This window comes from Hibiscus syriacus, unplaced genomic scaffold (assembly GCF_006381635.1).
Source record: "Hibiscus syriacus cultivar Baekdansim isolate YM2019G1 unplaced genomic scaffold, ASM638163v2 tig00110809_pilon, whole genome shotgun sequence".
NCBI lineage: Eukaryota > Viridiplantae > Streptophyta > Magnoliopsida > Malvales > Malvaceae > Hibiscus > Hibiscus syriacus.
In genome coordinates this window covers 224,872-243,305 of record NW_024062869.1, presented here as the reverse complement: position 1 = coordinate 243,305, position 18,434 = coordinate 224,872, and positions in this window count along the sequence as shown.

Genomic DNA, 18,434 nt, shown 5'->3' with positions numbered 1-18,434 from the left:
ATATAGGTCAATGATTGGCTCATTGCTTTATCTAACCGCAAGTAGACCGGATATTATGTTTATTGTTTGCTTGTGTGCTAGGTTTCAATCATGTCCTAAGGAATCATATTTACTAGCTGTTAAGAAAATCTTTAGATACCTTAAGGACACTCCTAGTTTAGGACTTTGGTATCCTAGAGACTCTAGCTTTAGCTTGCATGCCGTTTCTGATGCGGATTATGGAGGATGCAAATTAGATAGGAAAAGCACCTCCGGTACTTGTCAATTCCTTGGAAATATGCTGATTTCTTGGTTTTCAAAGAAGCAAAATTGTGTTGCATTATCTACCATTGAAGCGGAATATATTTCAGTCGGTAGTTGTTGTGCACAAGTTTTATGGATGAAACAACAACTTTTTGATTATGGAATTGAAGTAGGCACCATTCCTATCAAGTGTGACAATACTAGTGTTATTTGTCTCACTAAAAATCCCATCCAACACTCTAGAACTAAACACATTGAAATTAGACATCACTCATTAGAGATCATGTCACTAAGGAAGATGTAGTTCTAGAATTTGTTGATACTTTGCATCAATTAGCGGATATTTTTACAAAACCCTTAGATAAGGAAAGGTTTTGGACACTTAGGAGAGAATTAGGTTTAACTGACCTATCTTCACTTAGTGTTTAAAATAATTCAGCACTTTTAATAAATACTGAAAAATGCTCATAATAGTAATTTTTGATTGCATTCATTGCTATTAGTTAGGGGGAGTTTATGATTCTTAATGAAAAATTAATTTTATTTTCAAATATTGTTTAAAGATTAGTTTAATTATTTGAACATGATTAATTTTCAATATATGAGTTGCCAATACCACTAGAGGAAATTAATTTAGCATTTTGAGTGTTTAAAATCGGATTTTAGCATTTTGGTGCAGAGGGAATCGATCCCCCCATGAGGGAACCGATTCCCCCTTTGAAGGGGAACCGATTCCCCCCACAGGGGAATCAATACCCCCCTGGGGTTCTGTTAAAATCGGGCAAGAACACCTAAAACCCCAAAACCTATTCCGCCGTTTCTCTCCCTCAAACACTCAAATCTCCATTCTTGCCTCAAATCATTGATTTTAATCGGAAATCACTTCAAATATCATCTCCTAAACTTGCAATCATCATTAAAATCGTGCAATCAACATCTAAATCCCCTCAATCTTCATCTTTCAAGGTAAATTTTTCTAAACTCTCTATTTCATTGATTTTGAACATATGATTAGTTTTAATTAGTTCTAGGTTGAAATAGTGATCGGGCATTGATTGTTTAGTGATTAGAAACTAGATGTTAAAACTAATTTCATCAAAAACACAAAAATTTTCCAAAAATTTTAAATTTTTGAAATTAAAAAAAAATTGTTGTTTTTCAAATCATTGTGTTTTGATTAAATTATGTTATCGTTATGAAAACTATACATATATTGTTTCTCAAAACCATATTTTTTCAAAAGTTTTTCAAAAACTTTGCCCATTAGGATTGATTTAGAGAACCTTGAAATATTGAGGACTCAACTGAGTTTTGGGATTAATTGAATTGCATACATTTGTTTTTAAAATTGTAGGTTATCCAATCTATTCCGATTTCCTTCACCATGTCTAATCCTAAACGTGCTAGGTCTTCATCTAGTCGTTCACACTGACAACCAAATCCACCTCCAAATCCTCCACCTATTCCAATTTCTAATCCTAATCCTATTGATCCTAATTTGACTATCCAAAATTCGTGTTTCAATCATCCTGGTCCTAGAAATCATCGTTTTTGGTATTATCAATATTTCGACTCTTACTAAATCCGAGAAGAACGTATTCCTTCTCGTCAAGCTATGTTAGCTACCAATTTTAAATATCTTCCTCTTTTACAAGAGTGGAAATTTGATAAACTCTTTGACCTTGAACCCATCGTTTACCATCAACTTGTTCGTATTTTCTATTCTAATGCCGCTTGTGTTAAAGACCAAACTGAAACCGAAACCATAGGAATTCGTTCCTACCTTCTAGGACAATTCTTATATATTGACTCGGCTTACATAGCCAATATATTCGGATTAGATAATGAAGGGATTTCAAATGAAAAACAGGTTTTAGGATCTCGTTATAAAAGAAGGGATAATGCAAGTGTCCTAGACCTTCAGGAACGTTTTCTTCATCTAATGATTTCTTGGTGGTTTCGACCATCTGGAGGTCGTTATTATGCTCTTAGAGCCTTAGATCTTTGGTGGTTACATTGTTTCGAAAACAATATTAAAATCAACCTACCTCATATTATTTTTGCTGAAATTGTTGAAACCGTAAATCTTGTTCCTAATAAAAAAACTTTGTTCATCTCTTGTTTACGGTTGTATTTTGAGTAATCTGTTTTCCAAAGCTGGGCTTAGAGTCGGTCTAGATGCCGTTTTTCCTCTTAAGAAACAAATTAACCTTCTTTCCTTAACGAGAGCGGGATGGATTAAGGATAAGGAAACCGGGGAATGGGTTCGAACTTCTGCAACTACTCCGGGAGCTAGTTCTTCACAAGCTCCACCCGAAGCTGACGAAGATCTCGAGCTTGAGCAACTAATGCGAGACATCGATGAAGCTGAAGCTGAACCTGGGAGCAGCCCGAAGAGCAAGCACAACAATCGACTCAAATGCCTCCATATTTTCAATCTTTTATGGAGACATTTGATTACCGATATGCGACCATGGATTCGCGCTTTATTTCTATAGAGTCCCATTTATCCACAATGGGAGCTCAACAATTAAAAATTCTTCGGGAAATGCGTGCAAATAATGAAGCAACCAACGCACGTATTAATGACCTCACTAACGAAATGGCCGCTATGCGAGCTCGTTTTCCTCCTCCTAATCCGGATATATGATTAAATGTTTTACTTTGTTTTCCAAACTTATTGTTTTAACATTTTGAATATTTTGGGATGTTTGAATTTGAGGATTGTGAATTTGTTTGGATTTATGGATGGTTTGAACTTATATGTTTGGTGTGATTTATTTATTATTGCATCATTTACATCATTATTAGCAATATGACCAATTTTGCCATATTACATTATTTATGAATATTGATTACGGAACTAATGGCTAACGTTTCTCTTAATTGTGATCTTAGCAGCTTATGCATACATATACCTAATCAATTGGCTTAATATTTTTCACGTTTATTTGAATCTTTTTGATTTAACAAAAAGGGGGAGAAGTGTGTTTTAAGTGTGTTTTTAAAATGATAAATGGGAGAAGTGTTAAAGTAAGGGGGAGTAATTTCAAAACTTGATTTCAAAATCTTAAAATTACTAAAATATTTTGTTATATCAAAAAGGGGGAGATTGTTGAAAACATTTTGATATTTCGATATAACAAATTAAGTTAAATGAATTTTAAGATTTTCCAAAATGATTTTCTAAGTATATTCGATATAATTATTCGAATATCAAAACATTACTCAAAGTATTTCAAAAATCATTTTTAATCCTTACTTAAGTGTAAAATTAAGTTTTAATCTTAAAACAATTTCAAAATAATCTTTCAAAGTATTTCGAACCATTTCAAAGCCAAAAATTCCAGATTGCTCAGAGGGAACCGATTCCCCCTCAAGGGGGTACCGATTCCCCCCTGAATGGTTTGGCTCCGAGATTTCCAGAATGCTCGGAGGGAACCGATTCCCCCATAGGGGGTACCGATTTCCCCCTGTTCAACGGTCGAAATATTTGAATTTTACACTTAGGGAACCGATTCCCCATAGGGGGTACCGATTCCCCCCCACGCTCTAAACTGTTTTATTAATTGTTTTCACACTAAAACGGATATATGATCTTCACTAATCATCCCCAACGTTCAGAAGAGATTCAAGGTGTATTTAAACAAGTTCTGAAGCCCTTGATCAACTAGAAATCATAGAGAAACAAGAGAGAAAGCATCAAACACCAAGTTTGTGCAAATCAAGCTAATTTTCCTTTCAATATTCATTTTGCTTTCAAGAACACCATTTGTGCTCATTTGTAATTATCTTTGAGTGTTCTTTTCTTGTTCTAGAATTGTGAAAACATCTTACCTTGTGAGGTTTTCTTGTAAGTTTGCAAATTTGTAATCTTCTCTTTGGGAAAAAGAGTGTTCTCAAGAGTTGGGGTATACTCTTGAGGGATTTTGTAAGGTTATCTCTTTGGCCTCAAAAGAAAGAACAAATTAGTGAAGTTGTTGGAAAATCCTTAGTGTGGATAGCTAAGGTAGTGGACGTAGACTTTGTTTGAGAAAGTCGAACCACTGTAAATCGCTGTGCAATTACTTTCAATTTTTCTGCAAAAGCTTCCACGAAATTTTTAATTGCCAATTCACCCCCCTCTTGGCCGATTCCGTCGATCGATTAACTCAACACAAACAATTCTTGGGAAGTTATAACAATGGACTTTATTGAAGGATTGCCACCTTCAACAAAGTACAATTGTATTTTGGTAGTGATTGACAAATTTACTAAGTATGCTTATTTTATGCCACTGTCACATCCTTACACAGTGGTGCAAGTTGCTAAGCTATATTTGGATCAGGTTTATAAGCTTCATGGTCATCCTAAGGTAGCTATTTCAGATCGAGACAAGTCTTTTACTAGTCTATTCTAGCAAGAGCTACTTAAATAATTGGGGACAACTACACTTTTCAGTACTGCTTATCATCCAGAGACAGATGGGCAAACTGAGAGACTCAACCAGTGTTTAGAAAAATATCTCAGATGTATGTGTTTTTTAAAACCTACATCTTGGTCAAAGTGGTTAGCCCAAGAAGAGTGGTGGTATAACACTAATTACCACTCTGCTATACAAATGACCCCATTTGAAGCCTTATATGGTTATAAGGCACCTATTCTGAGTTGGTCAGGGGACTCTAGAGTGGATACAGTACAAACTATGATGTAAGATAGAGAGCAATTTAATGCTTTACTACGTGAACAACTACTTAAAGCCAGTAACAGAATGAAGAAGATTGTGGATAGGCATCGTACAGAAAGGGATTTTCAGGTTGGAGAGGAAGTTTACCTGAAACTTCAGCCTTATAGATAGACATCACTCGCTTTAAGGAGAAACCTCAAGCTTGTTGCTCGATATTTTAGTCCATACAAAATACAGAAAAAATTGGTCAGGTTGCGTATCAACTGGAATTACCACGGGATTCTAAATTACATCCAGTGTTTCATGTTAGCTTATTGAAGAAGAGAATCGGAAACCAAGGACTTATCTCGCTGAATCCTCCTGAAACGTCTTCAGATGGTCAATTGAAAATTTACCCAGCAACCGTGTTGAACCGACGCGTGGTGAAACGACAGAAGTATAACGTTCCTCAACTATTGATTCAGTGGATGAACATGGGGCCAAATGATGCAACGTGGGAAGATGCTTCGGTGTTACAGAACCAATTTCCTGATTTTGATCCTTGGGGATAAGGATCCTCTGATGGAGGGGGTGTTGTCACAATGGAAGGGGAGTTAGGGTTTGAAGGTCTTAAATTGGGGAAATCTCGAAGAAGGAAATTGGGGAAACAACAGCAGAAATTGGGAGAGGAGATAAAGGAATTAGGGATCGAATGGGGATTAGGGATTGAAGTGTTATCTGAAGAGGGAAATGCTGAAGTAATAACAGGAGAGGGGTTATACGGGATTGGGTATGGGTCAATAGAGTAACTAGGCTTTAGTACTTAGACCCAATTAATATATCAGTAGGCTTATGAGTTTAAAGGGTTGGGTCTGTACGAATCTAAATCAGAGGTTAGAAGGATGGATAGGTGAGTCATCATTTTAGTCAGTTATTTTGTTAGATTGTTGTTTTTCCAGCTGGAGGTACTGTAGATATATAATTGTACCAAGAATCCTTGAGGATTATCTTATGAAATGAAATGCACGTTTTCTGTAACCTATTCTCTCTATTTTCTTAAATACCTAAAAAATTCTTCTATCATTCTATCCTAAATCGTAACACCTGCTTCTAAGTGAACTGTGCTCCTTTATACTCTACTTCCAAAAGCACTAAATCATTAATAAAATACGAAAAAGCTTACTACCACCATTTTCGTTCGAATTACTGCTAAACGTTTCCTCGCTTCTGATGGTCGAGTTAAAATCACCCACAACATGCATGCCTCACAACTACCAGAATTTAACTGAGAAAGAAAATCCCAAACTACTCGACGCTTGGTAACATTTGGACTAGCATATACAGCCGTAAACAAAAGCCACCGAGAGAGCCCATCATCCCAAACACATCCATGCACAAACTAAGTAGAGATGAATAAAATATCAATCCGTATCAGGTCCGACCACAATACCTAAATGCCACCGCTGAAACTAGTCACCTCCACACGGAAAGAGTTCTGAAAGACCAGTCTTGAAATTACTTTATCCGTACTAACACCACTGATTTATGGTTTAAACAACATGACCACTTGTAGTTTATTATGAAGACTGAAATTCTTAAAATAACGAATGAAATAGGAGCTAGTTGCTCCTTGAAAATTCCACAGAAGAAAACTAATCATTAAGAAATGATTAAAAGACAAGGCAAAACCCTTATTGAGTCAACGAGATGGTTGAACCATCATGTGTCTCATCGGTTTCTACTCAAGTGTTGTGGAATGGATCGAATTTGGGAACCTTTAAGCCATCAAGAGGGATCATGCAAGTTGATCCGCTCTCTCCATATATGTTTGTCCTATGTATGGAGAGGCTTGCTCAAGCTATTCAGAACAGTGTGGCGTCCAATGTGTGGAAACCTATTAAATTAGGTCGTAATAGGCTAGCAATCTCGCATCTTTTTTCGCAAATGACATGATGCTCTTCGCTGATGCATCTCTAGAACAAATTGGAGTAATCACGACGATCATGGATGACTTTTGTCATTTTTCTGGGAAAAAAATTAGCCTTTAGAAAAAGAACATTTTGTTTTCTAGGAATGTGGAACAGTGATGCCGGGAGTCCATTAATAATCGATATGGGATCCACAAGGTTCGAGACTTGGGTAAGTATCTTGGGGTACCCCTTCTGCATAGCCGGGTGACTAATGCTATTTATCAACATTTGGTTCAGTGAGTAAGAGATCGCTTGTCGGGATGAGTGGCCAATAAATTGTCTCTCGCGGGGAGAATCACTTTGGCAAAGTTGGTGCTCTCGGCTATTCTATATTACTCGATGTAGTCTACTCATCTTCCAAAAGGCATTTGTATAGAGATTGAGCGGGTGATTCAGGTTTTTATCTGGGGTAAATATGAGACAAGATCAGGGATTAATATGGTGAATTGGGATACGGTGTGCTCTCCTATTTCCATGAGTGGTTTGGGATTTAAGTGCCTAGATAAACAAAATGATGCTTTTCTAATGAAGGTTGCTTTTAACATGGTGGTTCAGCCTAATCAGGTATGGGTGAGAGTGCTTCGTTCCAAATACAAATGGGAAGGAAGTACGCCGTAAGACATTTCTCGGACAAATTGCTCAAGATTATGAAAAGGGGTGAGTTTGGCCTGGCCTTGTGTTCGGTCTAACTTGGTGTGGATATTAGGTAATGGTTCTTCCATAGAATTCTGGTATGATCCGTGGCTAAGTGATGTTGGTTCATTAAATGACTATGTGCCTAATGATGTGGAAGCTGATATCTTGCCAAGGACTACGATTGCGGACATGGTTGATGAGAATGGGGTTGGAATTAGACGTTAATCAATCAATTCCTTCCTCATGAAATTCTCCTTAGACTACGTGCGACTTTTCCCCCTCACATGACCCAAATCGTGGACAAGCCTAGGTAGAAATGGACTCCTAATCGAGTTTTTACAGTCGGATCGGCGTATGAGATTTGAATTGAAGGCAATGCTGTTTTCGGGGATTAGCTTTGGACCACAATCTCAAAATTTCAGGGGTTGTCGAGGGTGAATGTCTTTCTATGGTTGATGGCTAGCGACAGACTTCTAACTAATAAGGAACGTATGAGAAGGCATATTAGTATTTCTTCGAGTTGTGGTGTTTGCGCTTCTGATGAGGAATGTATTGATCATTTGTTTCAGACTTGTCCGACTGCTTTCGAGGTGTGGAAGCGTCTTGTTCGCCCAAGTAAGTTACCAAATTTTTTAGCAATGAATGTTAGAGATTGGTTGCTTATGAACCTTGCAAATCCAAGCCTTTTTGTGATCGATGATATGGACTGGAATTTGTTATTTGGAGCAATTCTGTGGAACCTTTGGAAACACAAATTTATATGTTTTTGATAACTCCAGATTGGGAGTTTATTCCATTTTTGAGCAAAGCAAAAGCATGCAAGCTGAAGGTATTAGATTCCTTGCAACATGTGTGCATCGTAATAATTTTGTACATCAAGGGAATATGGGTGTAATTGCGTGGGAACGGCCACTGGACGATTTCTTGAAGCTTAATACCGATGGGGCTCGAGATGTGTCGGGTTATGCCTCTTGTGGGGTGTTGCGTAATAGCAGGGGAGAATGGATATTCGGCATTGCTCGAGCTGTGGGTATATGCTCGGTCTTGGAGGCGGAGCTCTGGGAAGTTCTTGAATGTTTGAGGAATACTTGGAATACAAAATGTTGCAGCAGATGAAGGGGGCAGGAGCTTCTTTCACCATTTCACGACATATCAATGAGTTATTGGACATGAATTGGAGAGTTTGTTTTCACAGTTGCGGCGAACAAACGAATCGACTTGCTGACCAGGTGACTAAGTAGGTTCAACCGGATGATGAAGGAAGGAAGTTTCATTCTACTCCATTGGCTGTACAATGAATTTTAGCTGCAGATTGCTTCTATTATTAGGCTGCCTTAAAGCCTCTTTGTTTACCAAAAAAATTCAGTGATGCAAGTATAATAATAAAAGTAACAATTATTGATGAGAATTCTCGATTAAAATATTTAATCGATTAGAAATTTCAATTTAAAGATTTAATTAGATTGAATGTAAAATTTAATTATTATTATTATTTTTTTTAACAATCGAAGGTTTTGAACTTAAATAAATAAATGTATTTCTCTCGATGGGTCTGACTATGAACACCCTTGGAATTTTTATTTTAATAGGGTAGGGTTGTTCTTGTTTTAGTGGTTCAATTATTTATCTTTTTAATTAATTTTGACTTGTCTTTTATTAATTTGTTAATCATATACTAATTCAAATTCTAATCATCATTCGTCATCGTCAATCAACAGAAGGGCCGTTAAATCTAAAAAATATAAATCATCTATTTTGATCTCATAAGTCCAAATTTGATCTTCACTCGAATTTTAAGAAAAAATTTAATCAATTAACCTTTTTTCCCCAAAAAAAAAAAAAACTATTTTGCGTCATCCTTCACTATCAACCAATTAGTTTATCCGCCTCCATTATTACCCTAGGAACCTTTTCTCTTATTGCCCACACCCCACCCCATCACCTCCTTTTTCATCAACCAACCCTGCCTCCGTCGGAACACCATCAATCATTCTCTTTGAAAACAGAATCATTCATCGTCAGTCAATGTGTCCAAATAGTAGCTTCACAAACCATCAACTACTTTTTAGTAATCCAAAACAATATCTAAACAAATCGAACCACTAGCTCATTCACTATTCACGGTATGACTCGGACAATTCCACACCATTACAAGACAACGCACCACACAACCATCTGACACCACTCATACCCAATAAACTAAAAACCAAGATCAAATATCCCTAATGTAATGACTCAAATTTTATGTCAACATTGTGTGTTGACCCAAACCTCGATACTCAAGGATTATATGTTCGTTTGAACTTATGGGTTATGTATTGGGCTTAATTAGCTTTGGAAAGGATGATTAGGAGAAAGACTATAATGAGATTTTATAATTTGAGAGTACTTTGTATTAAAAGAACTTTTATTCTCACTTCGGGCTTGAAAAACTAGAGCTTAGAACTCGGCTCATTTTTTTACGCCGTTATTTTTAAGCTTTTTTTTGAGTGATTTAAGTGCTTCACAAATGGTGCAAGTGTACACATTGCAAGTTATAGTATAAAAATATATATTGTCTCCACAGGGATTGGTGTAACTTTGTATTCTAACTTCTTGCATTGTAAAAAGAAATAAATTGGTAATAGTAGGAGTGTGAATAAACAAAGAAAATAAATGAGCAAGTAAATAAAAGTAGAGTGATATCAAGTGAGAGAGCAAGTCGAGTTATCGGGAAGTGTGGTGTGACAATTGTTTGGATAGTCTGGGTAATTGATTGTCGAGGTAACTCGATTGCCTTGACAACTGAAAATGATTCATTTGCCGTAGCAACTGGGTTTCCTCTTTCAAAGCTCGACAGAGTGTTTTCAATGCCTTCTTGTTGTCCCTAACTCAAAGGACTGGTCAATTGTGCATGCCTTGGTAATACATCCCTGAGTTAACCATGGGTGAACAACAACCGGTCTTGCACTCCTTTTAGCCATTGAAATCTAAATCTTATCCTTAAGATGGATTAACCTTACCAACGTTCATTCAAATGAAGATCATGCTCATTCGTTTCTTGAATCTAACTCTCCCGATATTAGATAAATTGATAATTCTTGAGATACTCTCCCAATTAACTTGAAATCAATTAAAGAACCAAGAATGAACAAACTTTGAATTCAAACCGCAATCAAGAACTTAAACAAATCCAAGAGTTTTCAAAACCACAAAAACCCAATAACTCAAACCAATTAAAATTAGTTCATGGTTGAGTACAAAAAGATTACAAGATAAAGATTTCCCAACAACATGAAAAGAAAAATAAATAAGAAAATAAGAAGATGATATGCGCTAGTTTCTCTCTCTTGTGTGCGTCCCCCTTTTCTGTTGCATCTTGGTCTTCTTTTATAGGAGAGGATTTAGTTTCTTTTATTCTTGTTGAATGATAGTTTTAATTAGACTAAAAGAGCTAATAAATCTCTTTTAATAAAAGAGGAAATTATCGTAATCGTCCTTCAGGTGGGCCCGTAATTGGGCTTTAACTTAAATAAAGCATGTTAGAGCCACCACCGATCATTTAAAAAAATTAGGTTGATCGGACACCTTAATTTACCATCTTACCTGATCTGTGTTTTGCCAGAAATATGTCGAATTCGGGAGTCGGTTACAGTCAAGGAAGGATTAGCACCATTGTATTGTCCTTTCAGTACCATTTTAATTTATTGGTTATCTTAATTGCAAAAATTAAAATTAAAATTAAAATATTCGATGCGAATCACTTACCTTTGATCGATTTTAAATGCGTCCTAAAAACAAATCCAGACGAAAGCTAAATAAAATAAAATAAAATAATGAAAATTATATTGAAAAAAATGTTAAGATTAGGGCCTAAAAATAAAATTAAAATTAAAATACTAAATTGGAAAATACGAGGAGTTGAAGGTCAAATTAAAGTTAATTGGGGAGCTGTAACGAAAGAAATAAGGGTTAAGTATCCAATTTTTAAAAATATAAAAATATAAACGAGGATTAAATTGAATAAATCAAAAATTCGTAGGCAAAATTACACAAGGTGACCAAAACGAATTACGCATCAAAATATCAGGGACTGTGGAAATAATTTAACTATTAGCTAATTACACAGTGGTTCCCTTATATATAGCCCTTAAAACCTAAAATAACATTCATTTTACTCATTTCTCAAATTCAAAACCCTCTCCCCTATCTCTCAACTCTATCCACACTCCTTCATCCGGACGAATACCAACCAACCTCCAATGAAGCCCTCCACTGTCGACCGCCACTCCGGCCACCGCCTTCGGTGGCAAGAAAAATTAAAAAAAAAACCTAAAAATTCCTCTCATCCCCACAACCTTAAAATCGAGACCCGATTTTCCTAAAAGGCTTCTCGTCGGCAGAGATCTAAAGCCAAAGATTTGATTTTTACCTTAGATCCGATGTCTCCTCAAATTCCCGGTGGCTTTCCTTTCACGACGAGATTCCTTAATGCGCTCCCGGTGTCGTTCGTCGAAATACAATCTTTGGCCTTGATTTTTTCTGCTTCCGATTTATGAATGCTTTTTCTATTTGGGATTTGTTGCCTCATAAATGTTTGTGTTTGTGGTTGTTTTGATTGTTTTCTTGTGTTGTGCTTGTGGTTCTTTGTTACTTGGTTGGTGTTCTGATTTTTTGATGATGTTTTTCGTTATCATTCGATCTCTCCCCAACAAGGCTTTTATAGCCTTCGATCGGTCGTTTGGGTCCCGATGATCTCGAGGTCATCCCCGATCTTTTCGGGGTTATTTCCTAACCTGTTCACATTATGTTGAGGTCTTCGTTGGGTCGAAAATCCCGGGATAGTTCAGTCCTTGGCGTTCGGTCGATATCTCGGCCAACTCATTGGCACGTGGCCTCCACGCTCGTGATTGTTTTCTTCTCTTGCGACGCCCTTGATTAAATGTGAAATCCTAGTTCTTTGGGTTGGGTCAGGCCCCCTAACCAAGTTTGCTGGGTCAGGCTTAGCCGATTGGGCTCCCTGCTGGACCTCTACCGGACTTATTGGACAAAAAACAAATAAAAAAGAAATAAGTATACTATAAAATATTTTTCAAAATTAATATTATATATATTTTGAAAAACGTTTTCAAAACCTATATATTATATAAACTATATATATATTTTTCAAAAACGTTTTAAAACTATATATTATATATATATTCGAAAAATATTTTCAAAACTATATATATTTTCGAAAAATATTTTCAAAACTATATATATATTCAAAAATGTTTTCAAAACTATATTATATATATATTTTCAAAAATGTTTTCCAAACTATATATTATATATGTTTTCAAAAATATTTTTAAAACTATATATTATTTTCAAAAAAACGTTTTAAGACTATATATTATATATACTTTCGAAAATGTTTTCAAAACTATATATTATATAAATTTTTTTAAAAATGTTTTCAAAACTATATATTATATATATTTTTTCAAAAATGTTTTCAAAACTATATATTATATATACTTTCAAAAAAAATGCTTTCAACACTATTTATTATATATGTTATGTATATATTAAATAAAACTCCGGACGGAAATGAGTGACTACAGAAATAAATCTCTTTTAATAAAAGAGGAATTAAATATATTTTATCTTTATCTTCAAATCCTTTGAAAATAAGACTTCTTTCCCTCCTAAATTTCTGCGTGAATTACCCAACTTTTTAGGATTTATCCCTTTGTGCCGTGATTATCTTTAAATGCCACATAATTTTGTGCTTGCTAGGGAAATTCCTAATATGCACAAATTAACACACCAATAGTATTTTTTTCACAAAACCAACCAAAATACAATATCAAACTTATTTGTGAAGGAAACTATGAAATCATGCATGAACAACTAATAATGCAACTAGACCGAACCTAAATCTAGCACTAATTATGGGTAAAAGGGTAGAAAATATAGTACTTTTATACGCTTAACAAATCTTCAAACTCAAACTATTACTTATCCTCAAGCAATGCATGACATCCACTTTTTTCATAGCAATTAGACAACATCACTGTTATACTTGCTTTGCACCTGTTACCTCAAAACCTTGGCAATTTTCTACCAATCACCTTTAAACCTCAAGACAACAAGAAATTAACTCAATTCAAACTATGATGCTCATGTAAATGTGTGCTCTTAGTCAAGAAGGTTCACCGCCATGGGTATTTGCAGAGAATAACAGAATTATCAAATTAATTAATAAGGCAAAAGATGTCACAACAATTAATTAGCTTAACTAGAGCTTCAGCTTATCACAACTACCTGCAAGTACTTGATTGGTAAGATGTTGTCAACAACGAACCCCTTAGCCTTTTAGGTAGAGTCATATCGTGAAGACTTCCATTCACTCAAGTGAGAGAACAGGTCGGGTTATCGGGAACTGTTTGAATAGTCTGGGTAATTGATTACCAAGGCAACTCGATTGGCTTGACAACTTAAAATAATTCAATTGCCGTAGTAACTGGGTTTCTCATTTAAAGCTGGACAAAGCGTTCTTCAATGCCTTCTTGTTATCCCTAACCCAAAAGACTAGTCAATTGTTCATGCCTTGTTGATACATCCCTGCGTTAACCATGGGTGAACAACAACCGATCTTGCGGTTCTTTTAGTTGTTGAAATCTAAATCTTATCCCTAAGATGGATTAACCTTCACAACCGTTCGTTCAAATGAAGATCATGCTCATTTGTTTCTTGAATCTAACTCTCTCAATATTAGATAAATTGATAATTCTCGAGATCCTCTCCCAATTCACTCGAAATCAATTAAAGAACCAAGAATGAACAAACTTTGAATTCAAACCACAATCAAGAACTTAAACAAATCCAACAGTTTTCACAACCACAAAAACCCAATAACCCAAGCCAATTAAAATTAGTTCATGGCTGGGTGCGAAAAGATTACAAGATAAAGATTTTCCAACAACATGAAAAGAAAAATAAATAAGAAAATAATAAGATGATATGCGCTAGTTTTTCTCTCTCTCTTCTGCGCCTACCCCTTTTTTGTTGCGTCTTGGTCTTCTTTTATAGGAGAGGATTATGTTTCTTTTATTCTTGTTGAATGAGAGTTTTAATTGCACTAAAAGAGCTAATAAATCTCTTCTAATAAAATAGGAAATAAATCTCTTTTAATATAGTGCTTTTATACACTTAACACTTTTAAACCTAAGAGGTTTCATATGCTATATTTTTCATCATAGTTTAATATAGGTAAGAACCATATTTCCTTAGAATCTTTAGAAAATATATTATCTTGTAATCACCTAAGTTTAATAAAAAAATCATATTTCTAAACCTTGGAGCTTTAAGATAAGTTTATCATCTCCATGGATGATGGTGTAAAGCTATTGGGGTCTAAGTGTGATTCATGAGATAATATGCTTCATGAATCATTTTTGTTTTTGTTTTTTTTTTATTTTATAAGTATATTTTTGCACTCTTCTTAATCATTTGAATAAATAAAAATTATTTTTCATGTGTTGTTGATAGTTAAAGAGAAAGAAGAGAATTCTAAAACTGAGGAAAAAGGTTTAACCATTGAACGTTAGAGGGAAATGTTGAATTCTTAGACTTGAAGGTAATACTCATCTATCTCAATGTATTACATAAGTTTAATAGTGTTGTTTGGTTGTTAAATGTGTTATCTTGATGTTTTTGGTGCCATAACATGCTTTGATGCTTCTCTAATGGTGCTTCTTGTTGTTGTTTTTTAAAATACTTTTTGAAGTTCCTTACATGCTTAGCTAATGTTTTCAATGTGTCGAAACAATTTTTAACGGGGTGGGGCGAGATTTTGAAAATCGCATCATTTTTAATTATTCTCTTTATGTTTGATTTTTAATTAAAAACAATATGATTTTAGAAAATCTCTCGTTTCGAAAATTTGGAAATTCCTTTACAATAAAAACATATGGTTCGAGGAGTCGCCACCAATCTTTGATTAGGGTGTGATTGGGCACCTAAAAACATTGTCATTTTATAAAAAAATAATTTTAATTAAAACGACAAATTTGCGGTCTACATTACCAAAATCCGGGTTCGGGAGTCGGTTACGCGTGGGGAAGGATTAGCACCCCCACAACGCCCTAAATCGGTACCTCATCAATTAATTAATGTCTTTACAATGAAATTTACAAATTCGAATTTAATTTGGTTTATGATCCCCGACAAAACAACAATGAATTTTACGACATTCAAAAACACCAAAATAGATTAAATTAAAATTACCAGACCTTTAGAAAGATAAAGAATATTCGATTATTTACAAGTATCGAGACCAGATCTTAGATAAGTTCTAACTATCTTTTCTCGATAAATTTAAATAGTCGAATATTTTTTTTTCTTCTGTTCCCAAATTTTAAAAGCGATAAATTAATTTCTTAGGTGTCACTGATAGGATATACTTTTAATTTAAAATCATCAAAAGCGGATATCTAATCAGTTAAGACAACCCACTTAAAATAATTTTAAATTAAAAAGATATTACCTTTAATTAAATTATGTAAATACATTGAGTTTATGCACGTGAGGCTAACATGCAAATCATACTAAAATGATGTCATGTAAAAATTAATTAAACCAATATTTTAAAATATCATGCAATGTGACATTTCCATAGAAATTATATACACATTTTATAACTAAAAATATATACTATATACATAGTTATATTTAATGAACAAATATGACCTAAACAAAACAAACGAAAACATAATACAACAAATTATAAATTTCAGAAAATAAATATATTTATTAAAACGAGGACTAAATGATATCAAATAAAACTTTAATAACCTAATTATAAATAAAATACGAATTAAGGTAGAAATGCTAGTATTATACCATATTAAATACTAAGAACTGAAATGAAACTATTCCTATTGCAGGGGACTAAAAACAGAATAAATCCCAACACACTCATGACTAAAGTGCAACATGCAAAAATATGAAGGTCAAATATCTAAACAACAGAAAATAAACAAATCAACACTAGGACGAAAATTAAATGAACCATAAAATAAATAGACAGAATTAGAAACCTGCAAACTTCGACCTAGGTACTAAAATGAAACATGTGAAAATTAACAGTTCAATGTATAAAGAACAGAAGCAAAATACAATACCGCTCAGGACTAAAATTGAATACGCGTAAAATATGGAGACGAAATCAGAAACACAAAAACACCTATTTAAGGACTAAAATGTATTAAGCTGCAAATGAAAATGACTCATATGGAGAATGACCCAAGCGCAAAACATGAACCTTAAGGATTAAAATGGTAAAAACAGAAAATAAAAGGTTAAAATAAAATAACAGAAATTAAAGTGTCAAAATCAGGAAAGATACAAAGATAACCGTCCGAATGTATTTTCTTTGATCTGCCGTCATCCACCGTCCGATCGTCCTGATTTTTCAATAGGTTGTTCGTGTTGGCATCACACAACTTTTCACCGTTCGGAATATTGATCGAAGATTCCGATCACCAGCAAGAGGCTAAAAACCGTCCGGATATGTTTTCTCCGATCCGTCACCGTCCACCGTCCGATCGTCTTGAATTTTCAATATGTTGTTCGTAATGGCCTTCCGCAACTTTTGACCGTTCGGAATGTTGATCGGAGATCCCGATCTCCGGCGAGAATCCGACAGATTACAAGAAGTGTTGTTTTCTATTTTTTTTTCTTTTCTCCCCTCTCACACGTTTTGGCCTCCCAGTATGTCTATGGTCTCCTCCAGTGTTTTCAATCTTCTTTCTTTTCTTTTCTTTTTTTGAAAAACCGAGCCCCTCTCCATTTTATCAATGCTTTCTTTACCGAATACTTTGTCTGCATGTTGATTTTCTCTGTGTTTGGTGATATTTGGTTGAGCAAGTATTGACTTTTATGCAATTTTTGGTGGCTAATTAATTTTTCCTTGATTCGGTGCATTATTGACTTTGTGCAGAATATGGACACTTAACAAAACATGGGTGGCCAGCAAATATTAGTGGTGGCCAGCAAATATTAGTGGTGGCAGTATAATAGAGTTAGTGCTCTATTAATAGACTGCTAGTGCAGAAACAACATGGTGTGGGCTAGCGTGAGGTACTGTGCGGCCACATGTGCTGGTGAGTGCTTGTCTCCTAGCTGGAACATGTTTTTCCAACGTGTATATGTCTCCATGTTCATAAAAAATATGTTCCCAACGTGTATATTGTGCAAAGTAAAAACAATTTTTTGTTGAAATTCGTAAATCCCGTATTCAGCTTGGACAGTCTTTATCTATCTGAGCGTATATCGAGCTACCGATATCGGATTGATGCGATTCAAAGTGCGTTGGAAAGCTAAGAGATAATGAAATAATTGTTAAGAAGACTTCAACATCCAAATATGTTTGGAACATGTTCAAAATTGGCGATACATCTGAATGTCGTGATCTGCCCACTGGACAATTTCCAGCCTGCACTGTCTTCATTAATTTAACCATATCTCGAGCTCCAAATATCGGATTGATGCGGTTCAAAGTACGTTGGAAAGATAAGAGATAATTGAATAACTGTTACGAAGACTTCAGAAACCGAAGATGCTTAGAACATGTTCAAAATTGGCAATCTCCATGGCTGTCGTGCACTGTTTGTAATTTGGGACCTGAATTGTGCTTGGCGTACCTTGGCCTGCAAAATGATAACATAAACAACTTTAACATTATTATTAATAATAAAATAATATAATAATAATAATAATAATGATAGTATCCCGGACAAAACGGGTGTCTACAGCTGCCCCTCTTTGTTCATCTTTGTGTTAACAAGGATAGGGCAAAGATAAAAAGACAACGCGTTTTTGTCTAAATTCATCTTCGCTTTGAAACTTGATAAGGGATTTGTCCCATTCCTCCTTCAAGGTAAGTGAGACTTGAAAAATCTTCTGCAAACGGG